The sequence below is a fragment of the Marmota flaviventris genome, chromosome X (assembly GCF_047511675.1).
Source record: "Marmota flaviventris isolate mMarFla1 chromosome X, mMarFla1.hap1, whole genome shotgun sequence".
NCBI classification, from domain to species: Eukaryota; Metazoa; Chordata; class Mammalia; order Rodentia; family Sciuridae; genus Marmota; species Marmota flaviventris.
Genome location: NC_092518.1, coordinates 52,019,833 through 52,041,983, shown reverse-complemented (window position 1 = coordinate 52,041,983; position 22,151 = coordinate 52,019,833). Strand labels below are relative to the sequence as shown.

General features: G+C 37.3%; 1 non-coding gene and 2 pseudogenes across 1 annotated transcript; all 3 read left to right on the top strand.

Annotated features, from left to right (window-relative positions):
• The first annotated feature begins 1,784 nt into the window (after positions 1-1,784).
• Positions 1,785-2,553, top strand: LOC114081471 (transmembrane emp24 domain-containing protein 4 pseudogene; annotated as a pseudogene).
• A 509-nt stretch (positions 2,554-3,062) lies between these two features.
• On the top strand, positions 3,063-9,341 carry LOC139703129 (ribosome biogenesis protein NSA2 homolog pseudogene; annotated as a pseudogene).
• An 8,015-nt stretch (positions 9,342-17,356) lies between these two features.
• LOC114081517 (U6 spliceosomal RNA) lies at positions 17,357-17,461 on the top strand. Its single transcript, XR_003580818.1, has one exon. It is a non-coding gene; the product is annotated as a U6 spliceosomal RNA (small nuclear RNA).
• Positions 17,462-22,151: the final 4,690 nt, after the last annotated feature.

The window sequence follows — 22,151 nt, the reverse complement described above, 5'->3', positions numbered from 1 at the left end:
CAAATACCCCTGGATTCCTGCCACAGGCCCTTGCTCCCACCACCACATGTGCACCCACAACTAATCTCTGTAGCTGGGCTTATGCACACCACCAGTTCTAGCCCCCACAGCTGGCCATGCACAAACAGCCAGGACCAACTCCTATCATCAGCCCCATTGTGCTTATGTTCACAGTTAGCCCCTAGAGCTGTACACAGGCTTGCCACCAGCCCAGGCCCTCCACACCTGCACATACAAACACAGTTGACTGCTCTCCAGCACCAGCCCAAACTAAGGCACTTTACCCCTTTACTTGGTCCTTGCATTGGCATTGTGTTAGTCAGCTTCTGTTAACATAACAAAATACCTAAGATTACCAACTTATACTGAGGAAAGTGTTGTTTGGCTCATAGTTTTGGAGGCTCCAATCCATGAACAAATGCTTTGGGACTATGATAGCACAGGACATCCTGATAGGAGAACGTGACAGGGCAAGCCATTCACCCTAAGGTTAGAAATATGAAAAAGAGAGGAAGATGAAGAGACTGAAGTCTTACAATCAATCCTTCAATGACCTAATTTCTGCCCATGAGGTTTTTAAAGTTTCCACCACCTCCCAATTGCACTACAGGCTGAGGACCAATCCTTTAATTTGTGGGCCTTAAAGGGACATTCAAGATCCAAACTATAGCAGACACACAAGAACACTACCAGGTAATCCCAGAGGCTTGGGAGGCTGAGACTAGAAGATTGCAAGTTCAAAGTCAGCCTCAGCCTCAGTAAAGCACTAAGCAATTCAGTGAGCCCCTGTCTCTAAATAAAATGCAAAATAGGGCTGGGGATGTGGTTCAGTGATTGAGTGCCCCTGAGTTCAATCCCTGGTACTAAAAAAAAAAAAAAAAAGAACCCCACCAGTTGGCCATTTCAGGTATACACACACAGATTGCCAGATCCCTATCACCAGTGAACACCTGAACACTGTACCATGCAACTGCATTCCATCATCCCAGACCACTATCATCAAACATGCATATACCACCAGCCCTCATTGCCACACGTGCCCCAAGAGTTGGCTCTGATCCCTACCCCTGGATCCAGCTAATGCCACCTTATACATGCTTGCAATTATCCCTGGATGCAACACATATATTTGAAGCTTGCCTCAGAGAAAGAAAAAGAAAAAAAAAGAAATAGAGGCATATTTAAAGGAATAATGGATGAAAACTTCCCAAATCTGGAGAAAGATAAAATTCCAGGTATGTTAAGCTCAATGATCTCCAAAGGATTCAGTTCAAAGAAGACTTCACCAAGATGTGTTATAATCATATTATCAAAAATCAAAGACCCAGAGAAAGGAGACCCCTCATATATATGGGAACCTCAATGAGACCATTAGCAGATTTCTACACAAAAACCATGCAGGCCAGGAGAGAGTGAGATGATATATTCAAAATGTTCAAAGTAATACTAAAGAGAGTTTTTCTAGCTGAAACAAAATGCCACTAATTAATGATGTAAATATGAAAGAATAAAACTCACTGGTAGAGGTAAATATAGACTTAAATTCATAATATTGTAATACTGGAAGGACAGTGTGTAAACCACTTTTATTTCTAGTATAAAGGTTAAGACAGAAGTAATTAAAACTAACTATATCTAAAATAACTTAATTATCCATACACAATAAGAAAGTTGTAAACTGTGACATCAAAAATATAAAATTGGGGAAGTAAAAGTGCTGAGCTATTGTATGCAAAGCTGTTAAAAGATTAAAATAAACTGATAGGCACGCGGGGGTATCAGGCACGATGGCAGGTGTCGTGGGTAGGGGCCTGCCGGCTATGGGGCGACCGGCGTTTCTGTTGCTCGTGATGTGTGCTGCCGGCACCCAGGGGCTCTACTTCCACATCGGCGAGACAGAGAAGCGTTGCTTCATCGAGGAAATCCCCGACGAGACCATGGTCATCGGCAACTATCGAACCCAGATGTGAGACAAGCAGAAGGAGGTTTTCCTTCCCTCGACCCCTGGCCTGGGCATGCATGTGGAGGTGAAGGACCCCGACGGTAAGGTGGTACTGTCCCGACAGTATGGCTCCGAGGGCCGTTTCACGTTCACCTCCCACACTCCCGGTGAACATCAGATTTGTCTGCACTCCAATTCCACTAGAATGGCCCTCTTCGCCAGTGGCAAACTGTGTGTGCACCTAGACATCCAGGTCGGGGAGCATGCCAACAACTACCCTGAGATTGCAGCTAAGAATAAGCTGACGGAACTGCAGCTCCGTGCTCGCCAGTTACTTGATCAAGTGGAACAGATCCAGAAGGAGAAGGATTACCAGAGATATCGTGAAGAACGCTTCCGTCTGACCAGTGAGAGTACCAACCAGAGGGTCCTGTGGTGGTCCATCGCTCAGACAGTCATCCTTATCCTTACTGGCATTTGGCAGATGCGTCATCTCAAGAGCTTCTTTGAGGCCAAGAAGCTGGTGTAGTGTCCTCTCTGTATGACCCTTTTTACTTTAGTTCTTTGGTACTTTCTCCAACCAATCCCTTAACCACCTGGATTTTGAGGGGAAAAAATGCAAAGGAATATGACATGTTGGTAGTATGGCAACAAACCATTCTGATCAGTAACTTGTTTAACCTTGATTCTCATGGACACAGGACATTGGTCCAAGATTTCAAATTCTATTTTAGGGCTTATAAGGAATTGAAACTAATACAAGACAAGTCTTGTCTCTTTTGCCTCCAGTGATTCCCCTGTCCTCTCAAAAAATGAGCAAATGACCTTCTGTTTTTTTCTTCATCTGATTACACAGTAGGTGACTGGCATACCCCACAAAGGAGGCCTTGCCTCACTGTTCCCTAGCCAGTTACTTGGTTCACTCAGTGGCTTTGTGAATGTAAATAAGGGGCAGGTCTTGGCCCCAGAGGATCGAGATGTTTTTCTATATATTAGAACTATTTTTTGATAAATTATATATTTTCCTTCCTAGTTGAAGTGTTACTGCCTGTAACTAGCTGAAAACACCAATCATCTAGTCCTTGTGCATTCTGTTTATTCACACGTTTTTATAACTGCCATGGCAGCTCTCAGGATTTCAGCAGTCTGTGGGCCAGAAGCAGATGTTAACAGCTGCTCTCAAGGCCATATTAGAAGGCCTAGCAGAATTCTCTTGGACACCTGTGATTCCCATCTGATAGGGCCTCAGAGTCAGGTAAGACAGTGAAAGAGCCAGTATGGACAGTGCACTCTTATCCCCCCTCTTCCCAATATATTTAAGCTGTGGTAATGTTTTCTTCAAGGGAACGAAATTTGGTTCTTCATTCAGATTTTTCCAATTAAATAAAACATCTTACAGTAGTTGTGTTTGAGATGAAATAAGAGGTTGTGGGCAGAGGAGAAGCAAAAAAGGGAAAGAGGAAAAATTCTTGGTCAGCCAGGGTGGGTGATCTGGTATGGACCTTAGTGTGGACTGTGTTAGGGCTTGGCTTGGATGGACCTCTTTCTGGGAAACTAAGAGTGGACAGAGTGGTTCCTTAACCATTCTCAGGCTGACCAAGTGGAGAACATTTCAGCAAGGACATGTGAGGAAACTTATGTACTTGGTTTCTTAGCCCCTGAATCATAAATTTGAACAGCTAATGATGCCCTTCTTCTGTATAAAAACTTTATTATTAGTTGCCCATTCCTGACATTTTATTTCATAATTTTATTATAAATATATTTGGAATATTTAAAAAATAATAAAATAAAATAAACTGATAATAATTATAAAATGTTTTATCTAAGCCTTATGGTTGCCACAAAGCAAAATCTATAGTAGATACACTAAAGTTAAAGAGAAACAAAACAAAGAACACTACTACAGAAAATTATCAAATAACAAAGGAAGACAACGATAGAGGAAGAAAGAAACAAAGCCTTTACAAAACAACCAGAAAGCAATTAATAAAATGATAACAGTAAATCCTTACCTACAAAAATTACTTTAGGGCTGAGGTTGTAGCTCAGTGGTAGAACACTAGCCTAACACATGTGAGGCCCTGGGTTTGATTCTCAGCATCACATATAATATAAAGGTACACTGACAACTAAAAAAAAAAAAAACTTTTAAAATTTATTTTAAATGGGGGTACTGGGGTTGTGGCTCAGTGGTAGAGTGCCTGCCTAGCACATGTGAGGCACTGGGTTCGATTCTCAGCACCACATTAAAATGAAATAAAGATATTGTATCCACCTACAACTAAAAAAGATAAACATTTTTAAAAATTTAAAAATTACTTTAAATGTAATAGACTACATTTAACAATCAAAAGACAAAGTGGCTGAATGTACATATGAATAAGACCCAACTATCTGCTACATATAGGAGAACTGCTTAATCTTTAAGGATATATGTAGACTGAAATTGAGGTAATGGAGAAAGATATACCATGTAAATGACAAATTAGATGAAACAGACCTCAAATCAGAAACTATCACAAGAGGAAGTCATATTAGGATGATAATTGGGTCAATTAATCAAGAATATACAAAAATGGTAAATATTTATGCATATAAATATACAAAGCAAATACTCAGAAATATGAAAGGAGTTATGAACAGCAATATATTAAGAACAGAAGATGTCAATACTCTACTTCAATATAGCTCATCCAGACAGAAAATTAATAAGGTAACATTGGACTTGAACTATACTTTAGACCAAATACACCTAACAGACATATACAAAATATTTTATTCAACAAAAACATAATTCATATTCTTCTCAAGCAAACGAAGAACTTTCTCTAGGATAGATAATATGTCAGGCCACAAAACAAGTCCTAATGACTTTAAGAAGATTGAAATCATATCACATATCCATTTTGACCACAATGGTATGAAACTAGAATCAGTAACATGAGGAAGACTGTAAAATTCACAAATATATGAAAATTAAATGAGTCTCTTGAACAATCAATGAGCCAAAAAAGATAAAGAAATCAAAGGGGAAATGAAAAAAATCTTGATACAAACAGAAATGCAGCATCCAAAGATTATGAGATGCACCTAAAGCCTAAGAGGGAGCTTTATAGTGAAAATGCCTACATTATAAAAGAAGGAACTTAAGTAAACAACCTAATGTTACACCTCAGGTAAAAACTTTAAGTAGAAAAAAGTAAGTCCATAGTTAATAGAAAGAAGAAAATAATACAAATGAGAGGGGAAAAAAAGAAAAGAAACATAGTCAAGAAAATCCAAAGATGAGATCAATGAAATGAGTTGGTTTTGTGAAGATAAATGAAATTCACAAAATTTTAGATAAACTAAGAAAAATAAGAAAAGACTCAAATAAATAAAATCAGAAATGAAGAGGAGACATTACAACTGATACCATAGAAATACAAAGGATCATAAGTGACCACTATGAAGTTATACACCAACAAATGGAAAACATAAAGAAATGGATAAATTGGTAGAGGCAACCTATGAAGATTGAATCATGAATAAGTAGAAAAATCTGACCAGACTAATAATAGAAAGCAGTTTGAATCAGTAATAAGAAGTCCCCACAAAAGAAAAGTTCAAGACTTGATGGCTTCACCTAAATTCTATGAAACATTTAAGGACTAATAACAAATCTCAAACTCTCCCCCAAAACTGAAAAGGATGGAACATTTCCAATTTTATTTTACAAGGCATTACCCTCATACCAACCAGACAAGCATACTGCAAGAAAAAAATTACAGGCTAATATCTCTGAGAAACATACATGCAAAAATTCTTTAAAAAAATACTAGGAAATCAAATTAAAAACATATTAAAATAATTGTACACCATGGTCAAGTGGAATTTATCCCTGACATGTAAGGATCATTTAAAACATACAAATCAACAAATTTGATATATCACAGTTAGCAGAATGATGAGAAAATCATATCTCAAAAAATGCAGAAACATATGACAAAATTCAACATCTTTTCATGATTTTTTTTTAAATCAACAATTTGAGTATAGAAAGAATGAACTTCAACAAAACAGAGGCCCACAGCTAACATCATAGTCAATGTTGCAAATCTAAGATCAGATGCCAGACAAGGATACCCACTCTTGCCACTTCTAAACATAGTATTAAAAGACCTCAGGCTTGGATCAAAGCTCAGTGGTAGAGACTGCCTACTGTGCACAGATCCTGGGTTTAATACCAGCACTGAAATAAAAATAGAAGACCTAGCCCAAACAATTAGACATGGAAAAAGAAATAAAAGGCTTTCAAATCAGAAAGGAAGAAGTAAAATTGTCCCCAAAACAGGCATCATCTTATATATTAAAAACCCTAAAGACTACCAAAAAACCATAAGAACTAATAAATGAATTCATTAAATTTTCAGGATACAAAATCAATATTTGAAAAAGTCAGTGCACTTCTATATACTAAAAATGAAATTACCCACAAAAAAGTGAAAATCTCATTCATAATAGCAGTAAAGAGTAAAGCCCATAGGAATAAATTTACCCAAAGAGGCTTGGATATAGAGTCCCCCAAATACTCATGTGTTGATCACTTGGTCTCCCAATGCACCAATGTTCAGAGATGGAGCTTTGGGAAGTTATTGGTCCATGAGGCTCTGACCTCATCAGTGGATTATTCCATGATACCTGAATGAACTACTGGAAGGTGATGGAAACTGTAGGCATGGTTGAAGTAAGAAAGTTGCTGAGGGCATGCCCTTGGGGATGATATCTTGTCCCAGTTCCCTTCCTCCTCCTTCCCCTCCTCCTCCTCCTTGTTCTTCTTTCTGTCTCTCCCTCCCTCGCTCTGCTTCCCAGCTGCCATGAACTGACAATTTTTCTCTGCCACACCCTTCCACCATGACGTTCTGCCTTGCCTCATCCCCAAAGCAATGCAGCTAGCCAACCAAGGGCTGAAATATTTGAAACCATGAGCCAAAGTAAATCTTTCCTCCTTTAAGTTGTTATTGTCAGGTATTTTTATCACAGTGACAAAAACTGACTAAGAGGTAAAAGATCTCTTCACTGAAAACTATAAAACATTGATAAAAGAAATTGTAGAAGAAACAAATAAATGTAAATATATCTTATGTTCAAGATCAGAATTAATATTATTAAAGTATCCATACTGCCCAAAGAGAACTGCAAATCCATTGAAATACCTATCAAATTCCAATGACATAATTCACAGAACTATTTTTTTAATCCTAAAATTTGTATGGAACCCCAACAGATCCTGAATAACAAAAGCAATCCTGAAGAAATAAAAGATAAGGGCATCATACTTTCTAATTTCAAATTATATTACAAAGCTATAGTAATCAAAACACTAGGGTAGGGCTGGGGATATAGTTCAGTTGGTAGAGTGCTATATGTACAAGGCCCTGGGTTCAATCCCCAGGACCACACACACACACACACACACACACACACACAAACCCACTCTGTTAGTATCATAAGGGAAGACCCATAGACCAATGGAGCAGTATAGAGATCCCAGAAAAAAAACCTGCACACATACAGTCATCTAATCTTCAAAAATGGTGGCAAAAGTTGGGGAGGATATTGAACAAACTACCTGTTTTATTGTGTGTATGTATTAATATGTAACAACAAATCCCACCAATATGTACAACTACAATGCACCAATAAAAAGTGTGGAAGAAAAAAACTAATGACTCAAACACACAAATACTCATGTGCATGCATGCATACACACACACACACACACACACACACAAAGGTGGAAAGAGTATACAATGAGAAGATAGTCTCTTCAATAAATTTTTCTGAGAAAACTGGATATTTGCATGCAAAAGAATAAAACTGGAATCCTTATCTTGTACCATAAACATTAACTCAAAATGGATTAAAAATATAAACAGAACACCTGAAACCATAAAACTCCTAGGACAAGACATGGGGGAAAACTCTGTAACACTGGTCTCTGCAACAATTTTTTTTTAAAATTTGACACCAAAAGCACAGAAAACAAAAACAAAAATGAACAAGTAAGTAAAACTTCATCAATCTAAAAGATATTCTTCACAGCAAAGGAAGCAATCAACAAAATGAAGGCAACTTAGGAAAAGAAAATATTTTTGTAAACCCTGTATCCAATAAAGGATTAATAGCTAAAATAGATAGAAATCACAATATAATAGGTAAAAAATAATAATCCATGTAAAATGGGGAAAAGACCTAAATAGACATTTTGGCAAAGAAGACAGACATACAAATTGCCAATGGGTAAATGAAAAGATTCTGAACATAATTAATCATCAGAGAACTGCAAATCAAAACTACAATGAGCTATTTTTCCTGATGTGTGCTATACAGAGTCACTCATCTCTGAAACCTGAAAATTGAGAGTTTCTTTGTACCCTGGTGGCTGTATCCAGTAGCTCTGTGACTGTTACAGAGCCACAAAATTGACATATTGAATTACTCTGTAAATGCTATTGATATCATTTGGACTAGCATGAGAAAAAAGAAAATGAAGCAAAGTTAGGAGGCTCATGAATGTTCAAAGAAGAAAAAAAAGGATTGTGTTGAAGGCTAAACTACCTTAATCAGCAGCATGCTGAGAAAATAAAGAAAAAAAATGACTGAGATGTATGAAAAGAGACACACCAAACAAAAGAATGTTGAAAAGACTCCACAGGAAGCAGTATCTGCCTATCTGCTCCACAAAGACTATCAAGAGAAACTATTTCCCAATATGATTTTTACAATGAAAAAAGAAGGCAGGAAAATGGTAAGCCTCTCTACCCAAAGTTTGTGCCTAGAGAGGAACCTGAATATTAAAATTTACTTGAATGGAAAAAAAAAAGAAAAGACTGCATGGCTCCTAATGTCTGCTTTGTTGAAGATCACATTATGAGAAAACCACCTAAATATAAAGATTAATTAAGACAATGGGCTTAAATTTCATGAAGACCCATGTGACACATCCTGAACTGAAAGCCACCTTTTAAACCTGCCAAAATTTAGTATAAAAAATAATTGCTTCCCACCATCATGTACATCCATAAGAATGGGGTCCTAATTAGAATAAGATATATTCCATGCTTGTATAATTATATCAGAATGAATTCTACTGTCATGTATAACTAAAAAGAACCAATAAAATTAAAAATAGAAAACTATTTTTGTAGGAACATGACAAAAAAATTAAAAAAAATAAAAGATAATGCCTCATCCCTACTATACTCAACTTTTGGTCTTATTACCAAAGACACTGTCAGTGAAGTAAACGGGAGCAAGTTGGACATTGTGACACAAGGTGCCAAGGTTATTTGTGGGAAAATATGTCCAGGTTATCAGCAATCCTGAAAATGAATGCATAATGCAGTCTTACTGATTTGACAGCACTTTTATGAAGTATCTCCTTATAATTATTGAACATTACAAACCAGGAAATCACCATTATTATGATGTTTCTGAATATTAACAAATAGCCTTGTACATGTACAATCATCAAGAGAATTTTGTTTTGAGACAGGGTCTACTTATATTGCCCAGGTTCATTTTGGTTCAACTGATGCTCCTGCCTCAACTCCCAGTACTGAGGACTACAGATGTACCACTATACCTGGCTAGTCAAAGAACTATTTATTAAGTTGTTGAAAATATTACAATAACCTTTTTAAAATAAGAAAACACCACGAGGACACAGTGGCATGTGCCTGTCATCCCAGCTCCTTAGGAGGCTGAGGCAGAATGAGCACTTCAGCCCAGAAGTTCAACATCAGCCTGAGTAACATAGGCAGACTCCATCTCAAAAAATAATAATAATACAGGCCATGCATGGTGGCACATGCCTCTAATCACAACTTGGGAGACTGAGGCAGGAGGATCACAAGTTCAAAGCCAGCCTCAGCAAATTAGCATCCCTGGATTCAATCCCCAGCACCAAAAAATAAATTAACTAATAATAAAAATATGAAAAATTCTTGAGATTTGATGTACATTATGGTGACTAATAATATTGTATAGAAGAAATTTGCTGAGAGTAGACCTCAAGTATTCTCATATACACATTAAAAACATAAATGTTTGAGATGATAAAGAAGTTGATTAGATTTTTCAATCTAATTAACATATAAATCATTTAATAATATATATGTACACCAAAAACATCAATTTTATACCTTAAATATAAGCAATGTTTATTTATAAATCATACCTCAATTTTAAAACACAGGGGTAATTCTTCATGACCTTACATTTGGAAGTGGATTCTTACTTATGAAAGCCAAAGCACAAACCACACAAAAGAAAAAAAATAGATAAATTGGACTTCTATTTTTAAAATTTTTATGCATAAAAGTACACTATTACAAAGTGAAAAGACAACCTACAGAATGAGAGAAAGTATTAGTAAACCACATATACGATAAAGGTCTCATATTCAGAGTATTTAAGGAATGTTTACATCTCAACAGCAATAAGACAAACAACCCAATGAAAAATAGGCAAGGGACTTAAATAGATATTTCTCTAAGGAAGATATACAAACAGCCAATAAGTACAGGAAATGATGCTCCACAGTATTAGCCATCAGGGAAATGTGAATCAAAACCACATTGAGCTACCACTTCACACCCACCAGATGTTAAGTATTGGGGAGGATGTGGAAAAATTAAAACCCTCATGCATTGCTGGTCAGAATCTCAAATGGTACACTGCTATGGAAAATAGTGTGGCATGTCTTCAAAAAGTTAAACAGTATTACCACGTGACCCACCAATTCAGCTTACACATATATTCCCCAAATTGAAAATAAGCATTATGAGGCCTTGGGTTTGATCATGAAACCACAAAAAAGGAGGAGGAAGAAGAGAAGGAGAAGGAAGAGAAGGAGAAGCATTGAAATCAAGCACTCCAGGCAAGCATGTACTTTTACACAAATATTCATCAATAGTCCAAAGTTAGAAATAAACCAAATATGTCCATCAATGATGAACAGATGATAAACAAGTGTGGAATATAAACATAGTGAAAAATTATTTGTCCATAGAGATGAAGAACTGATAAAGGTTACAAGATGAATGAACCTCAAAAACATTATGCCTGGTAAATAAGCCATACACAAAAAGTCATATATGGTATGAATCCATTTATATCAAATATCCAGAATAGGTAAATTCATAGTGATAGAAAGTCAGTATCAGGGGCTGGGGTTGTGGCTCAGCGGTAGAGCGCTCCCCTATTACGGGTGAGGCCCTGGGTTCGGTCCTCAGCACCACATAAAAATAAATGAATTAATTAAAGATATTGTACCCAACTACAACTAAAAAATAAATTTAAAAAAAGAAAGTAATTACCAGAGGATGGGGGTGGGAAATGGGGCATAAATGATTGATGTGTATAGACTTTTCTTTTGGGGTGATGTAATGTTTTAGAACTAGATAGAAGTGATGATTGCACAATGTTGTAAATATTCTACCTGCCACTATATCGAACACCTTGAAATAGTTAATTTTTTTTAAAGAGAGAGAAGAGAGAGAGAGAGAATTTTTTAATATTTATTTTTTAGTTTTCAGTGGACACAACATCTTTATTTTATTTTTATGTGGTGCTGAGGATAGAACCCAGCACCCCTCACATGCCAGGTGAGCACGCTACCGCTTGAGCCACATCCCCAGCCCCAGAAATAGTTAATTTTTGATATGAGAGTTTCACTTTCAAAACAATCATCAAAAAAAGATAAATGAAACCTAATCATCCTGAGGACCTCTCTATGATTTACATAAATGTTTCAAAACCATGATTTAGAAACAGGTGGAGGCAGGAAAAAGATCCTTGGGATGGGAGTCTAGAAATCAGGATTTAGGATTGACTATTAATTAGCTTTGTAAGCTGAGGCAAGTTATGTAGCATCTTTGGATAGCTCTTGCATTTGCAAAAGGCAAAATCTCAAATTTGCTGCCTCTACAATAAAAACTTCAAAAGAGTCACCCATAAGAATAGCCCTATAAAGAATCATACTCACAAAAATACCCACTCAATCTCCTGGACTTGCTGGGAGTGACAGAATGAGTCAATGAGTGGGAATGCACTAGATAAAAAAGGGCTGGCTGAATTAAAAAGTAGCTAAATCTACCCATTTCATTCATTCAGAAAGCAATTTTTGAGTACCAAATATATACCAAACAGTGTACTAGGTACTGAGGCTACAGACAAGCAACTCAAAAAGTCATATACACTATACTGCATGAGATAGGAAAACAGATAATTATAATAGGGTATGATAAAGATATATGATATGGAATGCAATGAGATTCTGTGGGATCACACAGGTACATAACCTCACTCAATATGGAAAGATGTCTGAGATGAAGTAATAAAAAGTTGCCAGGCAAAAGAGTATGGAGAGAAGACTCAAACCAAGAAGATGGAGATGGCATAAACGGTTATGGATACCTTAAACAAATTGGTGTCTGCAGGGGACTTCAAACAGCTCAGCATTGCTGTAGCTTAAATAGCAAGAAAGAGAATGGCAAAAACAACAAAAGAAAAAAAAAAAGTTTATGTGAAAGGATCATGCCGGATCTTACAGGCCCTGAAAGGAATTTGAACTTTCTCTTAAGAGGAATGGGAAGCCATTGAAGGATTTAAGGATCCAGAGTTCCATATCAGATTTATATTTTAAGATTATTTTGGCATTGTAGAAAATGAAGTAGAGGGGGCCCAGATTGGTGGTAGGGACATCAGGTAGGAGATAATAACAATAGTTCTGATCTAAAGTCATGAGGGTTTGGCCAGGTATAGTGGCTCACACCTGTAATCCCAGTGACTTGGAAGGCTAAGACAGGAGGATCACAAGTTCAAGGACAGCCTTAAAACTTAGTAAGGGGCTGGGGATGTAGCTTAAGCAGTACCATGCTCGCCTGGTGTGCACGGGTCGCTGGGTTCAATCCTTAGCACCACATACAAATAAAGATGTTGTGTCCACCGAAAACTAAAAAATAAATATTAAAAAATATTCTCTCTCTCTCTCTCTCTCTCTCTCTCTCTCTCTCTCTCTCTCTCTCTCTTTAAAAAAAAAAACTTAGTAAAACCCTGTCTCAAAATAAAATAAAATAAAAAGGGCTGGGGTATAGCTCAGTGGTAAAGAGCCCCTGGGTTCAAGTCCTAGTAGAATAAAATAAAGCAATAAGGGTTTAAATAAAGGCAATGGAAATAGAACAAAGCAGATGGAGTTGAAATATATTTAGGAGATAAAATCAACAGGACTTGCTGAGGAATTTGGGTCTAGCAGGTAATGGAAGCTGGTGATATATGGATGACTTTATAGTTTCTAGGTTAGGTAGCTGGTAGATAATCATGCCACCAAGAAAAATTGGAAACTCAAGAGTAGGATCATGTTTATTAGTAATATGATGGATTCCATGTTGAACATGTTAATATTATGGTTCCTGTGGTACATACAAGTGCCTTGATACATTATTTGCAACTTGGGAATGATAATGGACATATAGAATTGAGGGTCACCAGAATGTAAATAGTAGTTGAAACTTAGTGCCTCAAGAGATTATTTTAGATGATCTTTGGAGAATCTTCCAGCTTCAAGATTAAAAATCCTTCATTATACCTCCTCTTTTTCCTTCCTTTTGATGATCTCCTATGGAAGAATAAAGATAAGTTTATAGGAAAGAACTGAATGGAGTAAAAGTGACAGCTTTATGGCTCATAAATAGAAGACTGTTCTAGATAGGAAAGAAACATAGGCAGAAAAAAAAATAGTTTAAGATCTTCAGGAGAAGCTGAACTGCACAGTCAGTCAGCTATTGGCACAGATATACAATGCTCCGAGCAGGCCATTTAGATCTTGATGTTGATCCAGACAAGACTGTCCCTACCCTTGACTTGGCACAACAAGTTGGCATCAGATACTGCTACCTTGAAGTTCATGCCTGTGACTGCCAGTGCAGTGGCCCAGGAACTATGTTTAGAAGGCCATGTGCATGGCTTCTCTGCTCTGTATCCAAATGGAGGAAATTCACTTGGCTGATTTTCGGAAACACTCTCTAGGAGGAATGTGAAGCAGGTTTCTAATCTTGCTCTGCTTAGACATAAATTAAGATCTTGTTTGTTCAGAATGACTACTGCCCCATCCTGCCAGAAACTCCACTGTGCTCCCTGGGGTGTGCAACCTCTATTTATTAGGTTATTTTGTTGGCCAGGGGCTCACACTGTGCTTTGTTCTCTTTGCTCCGCCGCTCCCATGGACTGGCTGCCGAGCAAACCAGACGGTGACCCCTGATTCACTCTTCCATCAATTCTATTCATATCTCTTCGTTGTCTTTGGATGGCGTGACCAAGCACCTCAAAGCAGATGCTGGGAGCCTTGTGTACTGCTCCAGAGTGACAAGCTCCTCCCAGGCCCTGGAGACACATAGGAAATCCAGCTGCAAGGCCTCTCCTCCTGGCCCCACCCAACAATGGCAGTACAGTTGGGGACAAGGAACCCTGAAAATCTGGCTCTCCTAGACTTGAAAATCAGCAAGTCTGGCCCTGTTTGAAGGCAGAAAAGGCAAATGCCTACAAGGGATTTTGAGGGGAACCAAAAACTCTCAGTATCCTGAAACATCTCCATTCACCTTCCCACACTCTAATATGCTTGGAGTCGCTCTGTTTGTTTAATGTCCTATGCCTTGAAAAACTACCCAGTAACAAATTTATATAGGTAAAGGGACCACAACTATGTACCAAATTACCTAGATTCTAGCCTCAACTCTGCTGTATGATCCTGGGAAAATCCCATCCCTTTTGGGGGCCTCAATTTCCTCAATACATTATAGAAGGAAGAAATTGTATGAGATCATTTCTAAGGCCCCCTATGTCTATAACATTTTGTATTTCTATGACCCAAATTCAAACTCAAATGCTACTTCACAGAGGCTGCCACTGAATTCATAAAAATTTATTTATCCATATGTTTGAATTAACTAGGTACACCAACAGAAAAAGAATCAAGGGCATGGATTGGTCATATGGATGTCCCAGAGGCACAGAAACCCTTTATGAAAATGAATTCTGACAAGACAATCCTCAACTTCCTTTCTGCCCTGCTTATCTCACATCTATCCCATCCATATCCCCCTACTCTCCACTACTGGCCATCTTGACTGAGAAAAGGTAAATACCAGTCAGAAGTTGAAGAAGCACATTTGAGAAGATGAACAAAACCATCCAGGTTGGGAAAGTAAATCCAAATATTAGATGAACTGTTTTCTAAAGAGGTCCAGATTGAGGCCCCATTTAGAAAGCAGCCCCAAGGTGCTATGCAATAGAAGGGCAGAAGGTGGCTTTCCCCAAATGGAGGTGAGTTATGTGTCTAAAAGCCTAGGAAAGCAACCACTAGATGGTATATCATCTCAGAGAGGAAGGAAAAGCTAGAGCCTGGAATCTCAGATATTCTACCCTGGCTTTTTTAGGATAGCCTAGAGAAGTATAATAATAATAATAATAGCTGCTAACAATATTATTATATTTAATAAGTGCCAGGCAATACTCTTAAGTATAAATTGAAGTGGAAACAACTGTAAATTGAAATAATTATTCCTTATAACATTCCTATAAGTATTTATCATCATCATCATCATCCTCATTTTATAGATAAGGAGAATAAAACAGAGAGGTTAAGTAATTTTTTAAAAGTCAAACTACCAGGAAAGTGTACATCCAGGGCATAAAAAAGTAGGTAATCCAGTAAAGGAGAAAATTATCGTCTCAAATGACACAGATCAGAGCTGAAAAGATCTTCATTTTTTATGAGGGAATTGAGATGAAAGAAATTTACTCAATGTAACATGATGAAAAAGTAAGAGTATAAAAGCGTCAGAACTGGAACCCTGATCTGCTGATTCCCAACCCAGTACTCTCACCACTACTGCTTTTGATCTTTTGTTGTGTTTCTCCTTGAATTTGCCTCCCTATCACCCAACTCAGTGGACATTGCCAGCTTGGTAATTCCATAGCCTGTCTCACAAGATTGTGGAGGGGTAGCCATCTCTGTAGTTCAAGTCATTATCTTCTCTTTCCAAAATATAAATGAGGCTAGAGCTGGCTCCAATCAAGCATTTTCCAAATGATTAGATTCCCTAAATCCCAATATCACCTCTGTGGGGGTTACTGATAGAATGCAAAACCAACATTTTCCATCCATAAAGACATCAACACCCAACCATGCCAAGGCCTCGACCTTCTGAGAAGATGAGTGTTCAGTGATGTATGAGGCCCGCCTCCTGCTCAGACAGATCCATGGATTCAAATCTGAACTTTTAAAGGGTCATTTGGGGAAACCAATACCAAGCCCAGCTGGAAAAATTCTGCCTGATTCATTAAGAAGTGACGAGTAGAGCTTGTGAAAGTGGAAAGTGGGGCTAGAGGGAGTGGGGCTAATATGGTTTAGTAATGCCATCAAAGTGTGCTGGCCAGTGGCAAGGAAATGGGCAGCTCAGGGCTTCCAAAGGCCCAGACTACTCTTCTGTCAGTATTCATGGCTCACTGCCTCAAGGTGTTGGACTTCACAAAGCCATCCTCCCCACATTGTGCCTCACTCCACCCCTCCAGCGGGTGTGGGAAATAAAAGTCTCTAGTATGGATGGGAAGTTTTAAAGGTCCCCTGTGGGGCTGAGACTTCAACCCACATGAGACACTCTGCCCATTACCCAATTCCTTTATGGACCTCTGAGCTGGACACATATCACCAAGCCTGGTGAGCAGGGTGGACCTACCCCCCACACACACACACACACTCACACGCTGAGGATTTGAGATATGAGTTTAAGACCTCAGAAATGCAAAGAGTGTGGAAAGAGGGAAAACTTTACCTCACAAGGGAAGAGAGTGGCACCAAGAGGCTGGTTGATGTCCCAGGGCAGTATCAGAGCTCACTTCTATCACATTCAGACTTTCTACAACATAGACTTCATGCGAACTTTCTTATGATAAAAGAGAATAAAATGGTTGATTCTGAAGCAGCCATGAGGTGACACACAAATAACAGCTCATTTATTTATTTATTAATTTATCCAGACAACAGCTCATAAGTGCCTACTATATGCAAACCCATCATGAGAATAGAAATAGACAAGGGAGGTGGCACTTTCTCCAAATGCTCAAATCCAAAGTGGTCATTCCCAAATACCAGCTATATATAAATAAAGGCTTTTAAATGGTATAAATGAGAGAATCACAGTCTCCCAACTTGAGTACTTTCAGAAAGCACCATCTATTTCAACCTCTTCATTGTTCAAGACATAAACTCAGGAAGGGAAAAAGCATTCTCAGTGTTGTACAGCCAAATAATAATACAGCTGACCTTTCCACTAGGACCTCAAAGGACTAAAAGGTTACTGTAGTTTCATGCTAATTTCAGGCAACACTTTTACCAAAATTAGAATGATACAGAGATTAGCATGATCCCTGCACCAGGATGACACTCAAATTCATGAAGCACTCCATATTCTATATATGTAATCAAAATATCATACTGTATCCTAGAAATATGTACAATTATTATGTATCCAATTTTAAATTGTTAAAAAATTACTATCAAAATTACATGTTAAGACAATGCTGCACAGGAGTTTTGTGTTAATATTTAAAGAATAGGTAGGATTTTTCCCAAAATTGTATTATGAAAAATTTTAAGTATACAGTCAGGGCAGGCTACATTAATTTGTGGGGCCTGGTGCAAAATGAAGAAGTGAGGTCTCTCATTCTTAAAGCAGGGGGAAATTGCTGTTAAAGCTACTAAAAAAGTGTTTTCTTTCTTCTGTGTATTCACACATCCTATCTATTAATTCCTCTTCCACACCTACCCACCGTATGCGCCTCCCTGCTCCTCTCCCTCCCCACCCCCGTGTGTGTGTGCGTGTGTGTGTGTGTGTGTGTGTGTGAGAGAGAGAGAGAGAGAGAGAGAGAGAGAGAGAGAGATGGTACTTTCTATTTGTTATTTAATGTGGTTCTAAGAATAATTGACATTTAAATTATTAGTATGAATTTTATTGTTCATCTTTATTTTTCAAGGTTAGTTTAAATGTAAATATAAGAGCATTAACTCATAGGTTAACATTACTAAAAGTGTACAATTCACATTTAATAACTCATACATGAATATGTATTCCATTCTTATCAGAACAATGGAAATATTACACAAAACTGAACTGCTTTGTACTTCAGTTTTTCATGTACACACATTCTACCAATAGTCTTCACCTTTGATTTACTGTTCTAAGGAAGAATAGAAAGGAAAAGGAGCTACAGACTGCCCTATCTTTTACTTCTATATCATAGTCAATTATAGTGGTTGGCTAATAGAGGAAAATAACATGAGTAAGAAAGAATATGATAGGGTTCCTTGGTCATTTTAGAACACCACTGCCTTCTTTTTGCAATCAAACCAAGTCTTGGTCTAAATGAAAAACATAGCCTCTTGGGGTTTTCTGGGCCCTTGCTTAGTCATAAACATAATTCATTTGAGTCTTGTGCTCCTGGACATTGTGGGTTCACTGGAATTCTGTGCTAATATAATATCATAAATGTTATACATATATGGGATAGCACTAAAGAATAGATACATATTATGTGTATCTACTCTCCTTATGCACATGCACCATTGTCCCATTGGATTTTCAACATGAGTTGGGAGATGAAATTATTAAGAATTACAAAAGAGGAGCAGCAGGACATTAAACCAAGCACAGGGCCCTTTTGTACATGAGGCTGTAAGTAAATGCACAGGTTAAAATACAGAGAAATTTATAGTGAATGAACATATAATGAACTTCCACCTAAACTTAATTTTTAAACAAAAATCAACTCAAAGTGTATCACACACTGAAATGTAAAATATGAAACTATAAAAATTTTAGAAGATAATATAAAAGAAAATATTCAGAACCTAAGGCTTGGTGACTAGTTCTTAGCCATGACACCAAAAGCATGACCAATAAAAATATTGATAAACTCTACTTCTGGAATAGATACATAATATGTATCTATTCTTTAGTGCTATCCCATATATGCATAACATTTATGATATTATATTAAAACTTTATACTCCATGAAAGATTCTGTTAAGAAGATGAAATGACAGGCCAAAGACTGAAGACAACATTTACAAATCAGATATTTGACAAAATATTTGTGCTTAGAATATGTAAACAACTTTCAAAACACAACAGCAAAAAATCAGATAATTCAATTATAAAACAGACAAAAAACGTGAAGAGACATGTAGTGAACATCACCAACAATTAGGGGGAAGCTAATTAAACCACAGGAAGATATCACTTCACACCTATCAGAGCGACTAAAATAAAAAATAGTTATAACATTAAACTCCAGCAAAGATGTACAGATTCTGAGCACTTCATTTATAATTTGGAGCATGTAAAATGATGCAGGCACTCTGAAAATAGTTTAGCAGTTTCTTATAAAACTAAACATTTAACTACCATTTGACTTAGCAATAACACTCTGGGTATTTATTTGAGGCATATGTAAACATATTTTGGGGGGCTGGGGTTATGGCTCAGTGGTAGAGCACTCGCCTAGCACATGGATGGCTTGGGTTCGATCCTCAGCACCACATAAATATACATAAGTAAAATAAAGATATTGAGTACAACTACAACTAAAAAAAGTATTTAAATAAATAAATAAACATTTTTCACAAAATCCTGTACACAAATGTTCATAACAGCTTCATTTGTAATAGTCTAAAACTGGAAATCAAGAGCTTTCTTTGGTGAATGGATAAACAAACTATGGTACATCCATATGGAATACTACTTAGCAGGAAAAAAAATCCCAACTATTTATTACTGAAACAGCTTGGATGGATCCCAAGGGCATTATGCTGAATGAGGGAAAAAAAGCAAGCCAACCTCAAAATATCACATACTATATGACTATATTTGCATGGCACTGAAAAAAAGTGACAAAATTAAAATGATAGAAAAATAGATCAGGGGCTAGGGTTGTGGCTCAGGGGTAGAACATTCGGCTAGCACATGTGGGACCCTGGGTTCCATCCTCAGCACCACATAAAAATAGATAAAGTAAAGATATTGTGTCCTACTACAACTAAAAAAATAAATATTTTAAAAAAAGAAAAATAGATCAGTGGTTTCAGGGATTAGGAATGGAGAAGAGTTTAAATATAAAAGGAGGGCTGTGGTTGTGGCTCACCAATAGAGCGCTTGCCTAGCATGTGAGAGGCACTGGATTCTATCCTCAGCACTGCATTTAAAAAAAATAAAAATAAAGGTCCATTGACAACTAAAAAAATTATATGTAAAAAATATATAAAGGGGTAGCATGAGAGAATTTCTTTGTGCTAATAGAACACCTCTTCTAATTGTGATGTTGAATACAAATCTGTACATAATAAAATACCATAGCACTTGTTATGGATTGAACTAAGTACCCCAAAATTCATATATTGGAAACCTAATCCTCACTGCCTCAGAATGTGGCTGTTTGTGGGGATACAGCCATTAAAGAGGTTATTAGCCTAGAATAAGTCTATTAGGGTGGGCCCTAATCCAATCTGATTGGGTATACGTATAAGAAGAGATGAGCACATACTGAGACATACCAGACTTATATAGCCATATATACACAGAGGGATGAACATGTAAAGAGGAAGCAAGAGGGCAGTCATCTGCAAGCCAAGGAGAGAGGCCTTAGAATGAAATCACCTCTACAAGGACCTTTATTTGAACTTCTAGTTTCCAGAACTGTGAAAAATAAATTTCTGTTGTTTAACTCATCAAGTCTTTGGTATGTTTGTTTATGGCAAGCCCAGAAAACTTATATAGCACTATATGCCAAAAAAAAGATACAAGCATATAAAAACTGGTAAAATGGGGGATGGGGTTGTGGCTCAGTGGTAGAGTGCTCACCTAGCACATAAGAGGCCCTGAGTTTGATCCTCGGCACCACATAAAAATAAACAAATAAAATAAAAGTATTGTGTCTAAATACAACTAAAAAATAAATATAAAAAATGGTAAAATGGTATAGGTTGTATTAGTCTACTCAGGCCACCAAAATATCACAAACTGATATCATAGACAAAATATCGTAGGTGTTTGTTTTCTCACAGTTCTAGGGACTAGGAGTGCAAGACTGCAGTGCCATAATAGATTTCTGGTGAGGACTCTATTCCTGGCTTGTAGAAGGCAAGGAATAAAATATCCTCACATGGCCTTTCTTCAATATTTATAGGGATGAGGGAGAGAATGTTGGTATCTCTTCCTCTTTTTATAAGGATACCAGTTCTATCAGATTAAGGTCCCACTATTACCTTAACCTTAATTACTTCCTTAAAGGGCTATTCTCCAAATACAGTCACACTGGGACTTAGGGCTTGTTATGATTTAGATATGAAGTGTTCCCCAACAACTCATGTATGAGACAACACAAGAATTTTCAGAGGTGAAATGATTAGATTATAAGACATGTAACCTAATTAGTGCATTAATTAGGGTGGATTAACTGGGCAATTGCTATAGGCAGGTAGGGTGTAGCTAGAGGAAGTACATTACTGGGAAGGTGCCTTTGGCGTTTACATTGTATCCACAGTGAGGGGAGCTCTTTCTGCTTCCTGGTTGCCATGTCCTGAGCTCCCTTCCTCCACCACACTGATGTTCTGCCTCACCTCAGGCCCAGAGCTATGGAGTCAGTCGACCATTGACTGAACCTCTGAAACCATGAGTCCAAATAAACTTTTCCTCCTGTTCTTGTCAGTTCTTTTGGTCAAAGCAATGAAAAGTTGATTAAAACATGGCTTAAAAATATAAATTTGTTGTGGAAATAATTCAGGCCATCAAAAAGTATATTGTTTAGTTCATTGTACTGTTATAATATCAATTTCCTGGTTTTGAAGATGTACCATGTTTATGTGAGATGTTATCATTGATGGAAGCTGGATTATGTGTGCACAGGAACTCTCTGTACAACTTTTACAGTTTCTTTTGAGTCTGAAATCATTTGAAAATAAAAAATTTAAAACAAAAACAAATGAAATAAAAGCAAATATTCTAAGAAGTCCCACAGTATGCAAGAATCCATATCTTGACAGTTTGCATAGCAAAAGGAACAAGGACAGTTGGCAACATTCACCAATTCACCCAAGCTGGCTGAACCT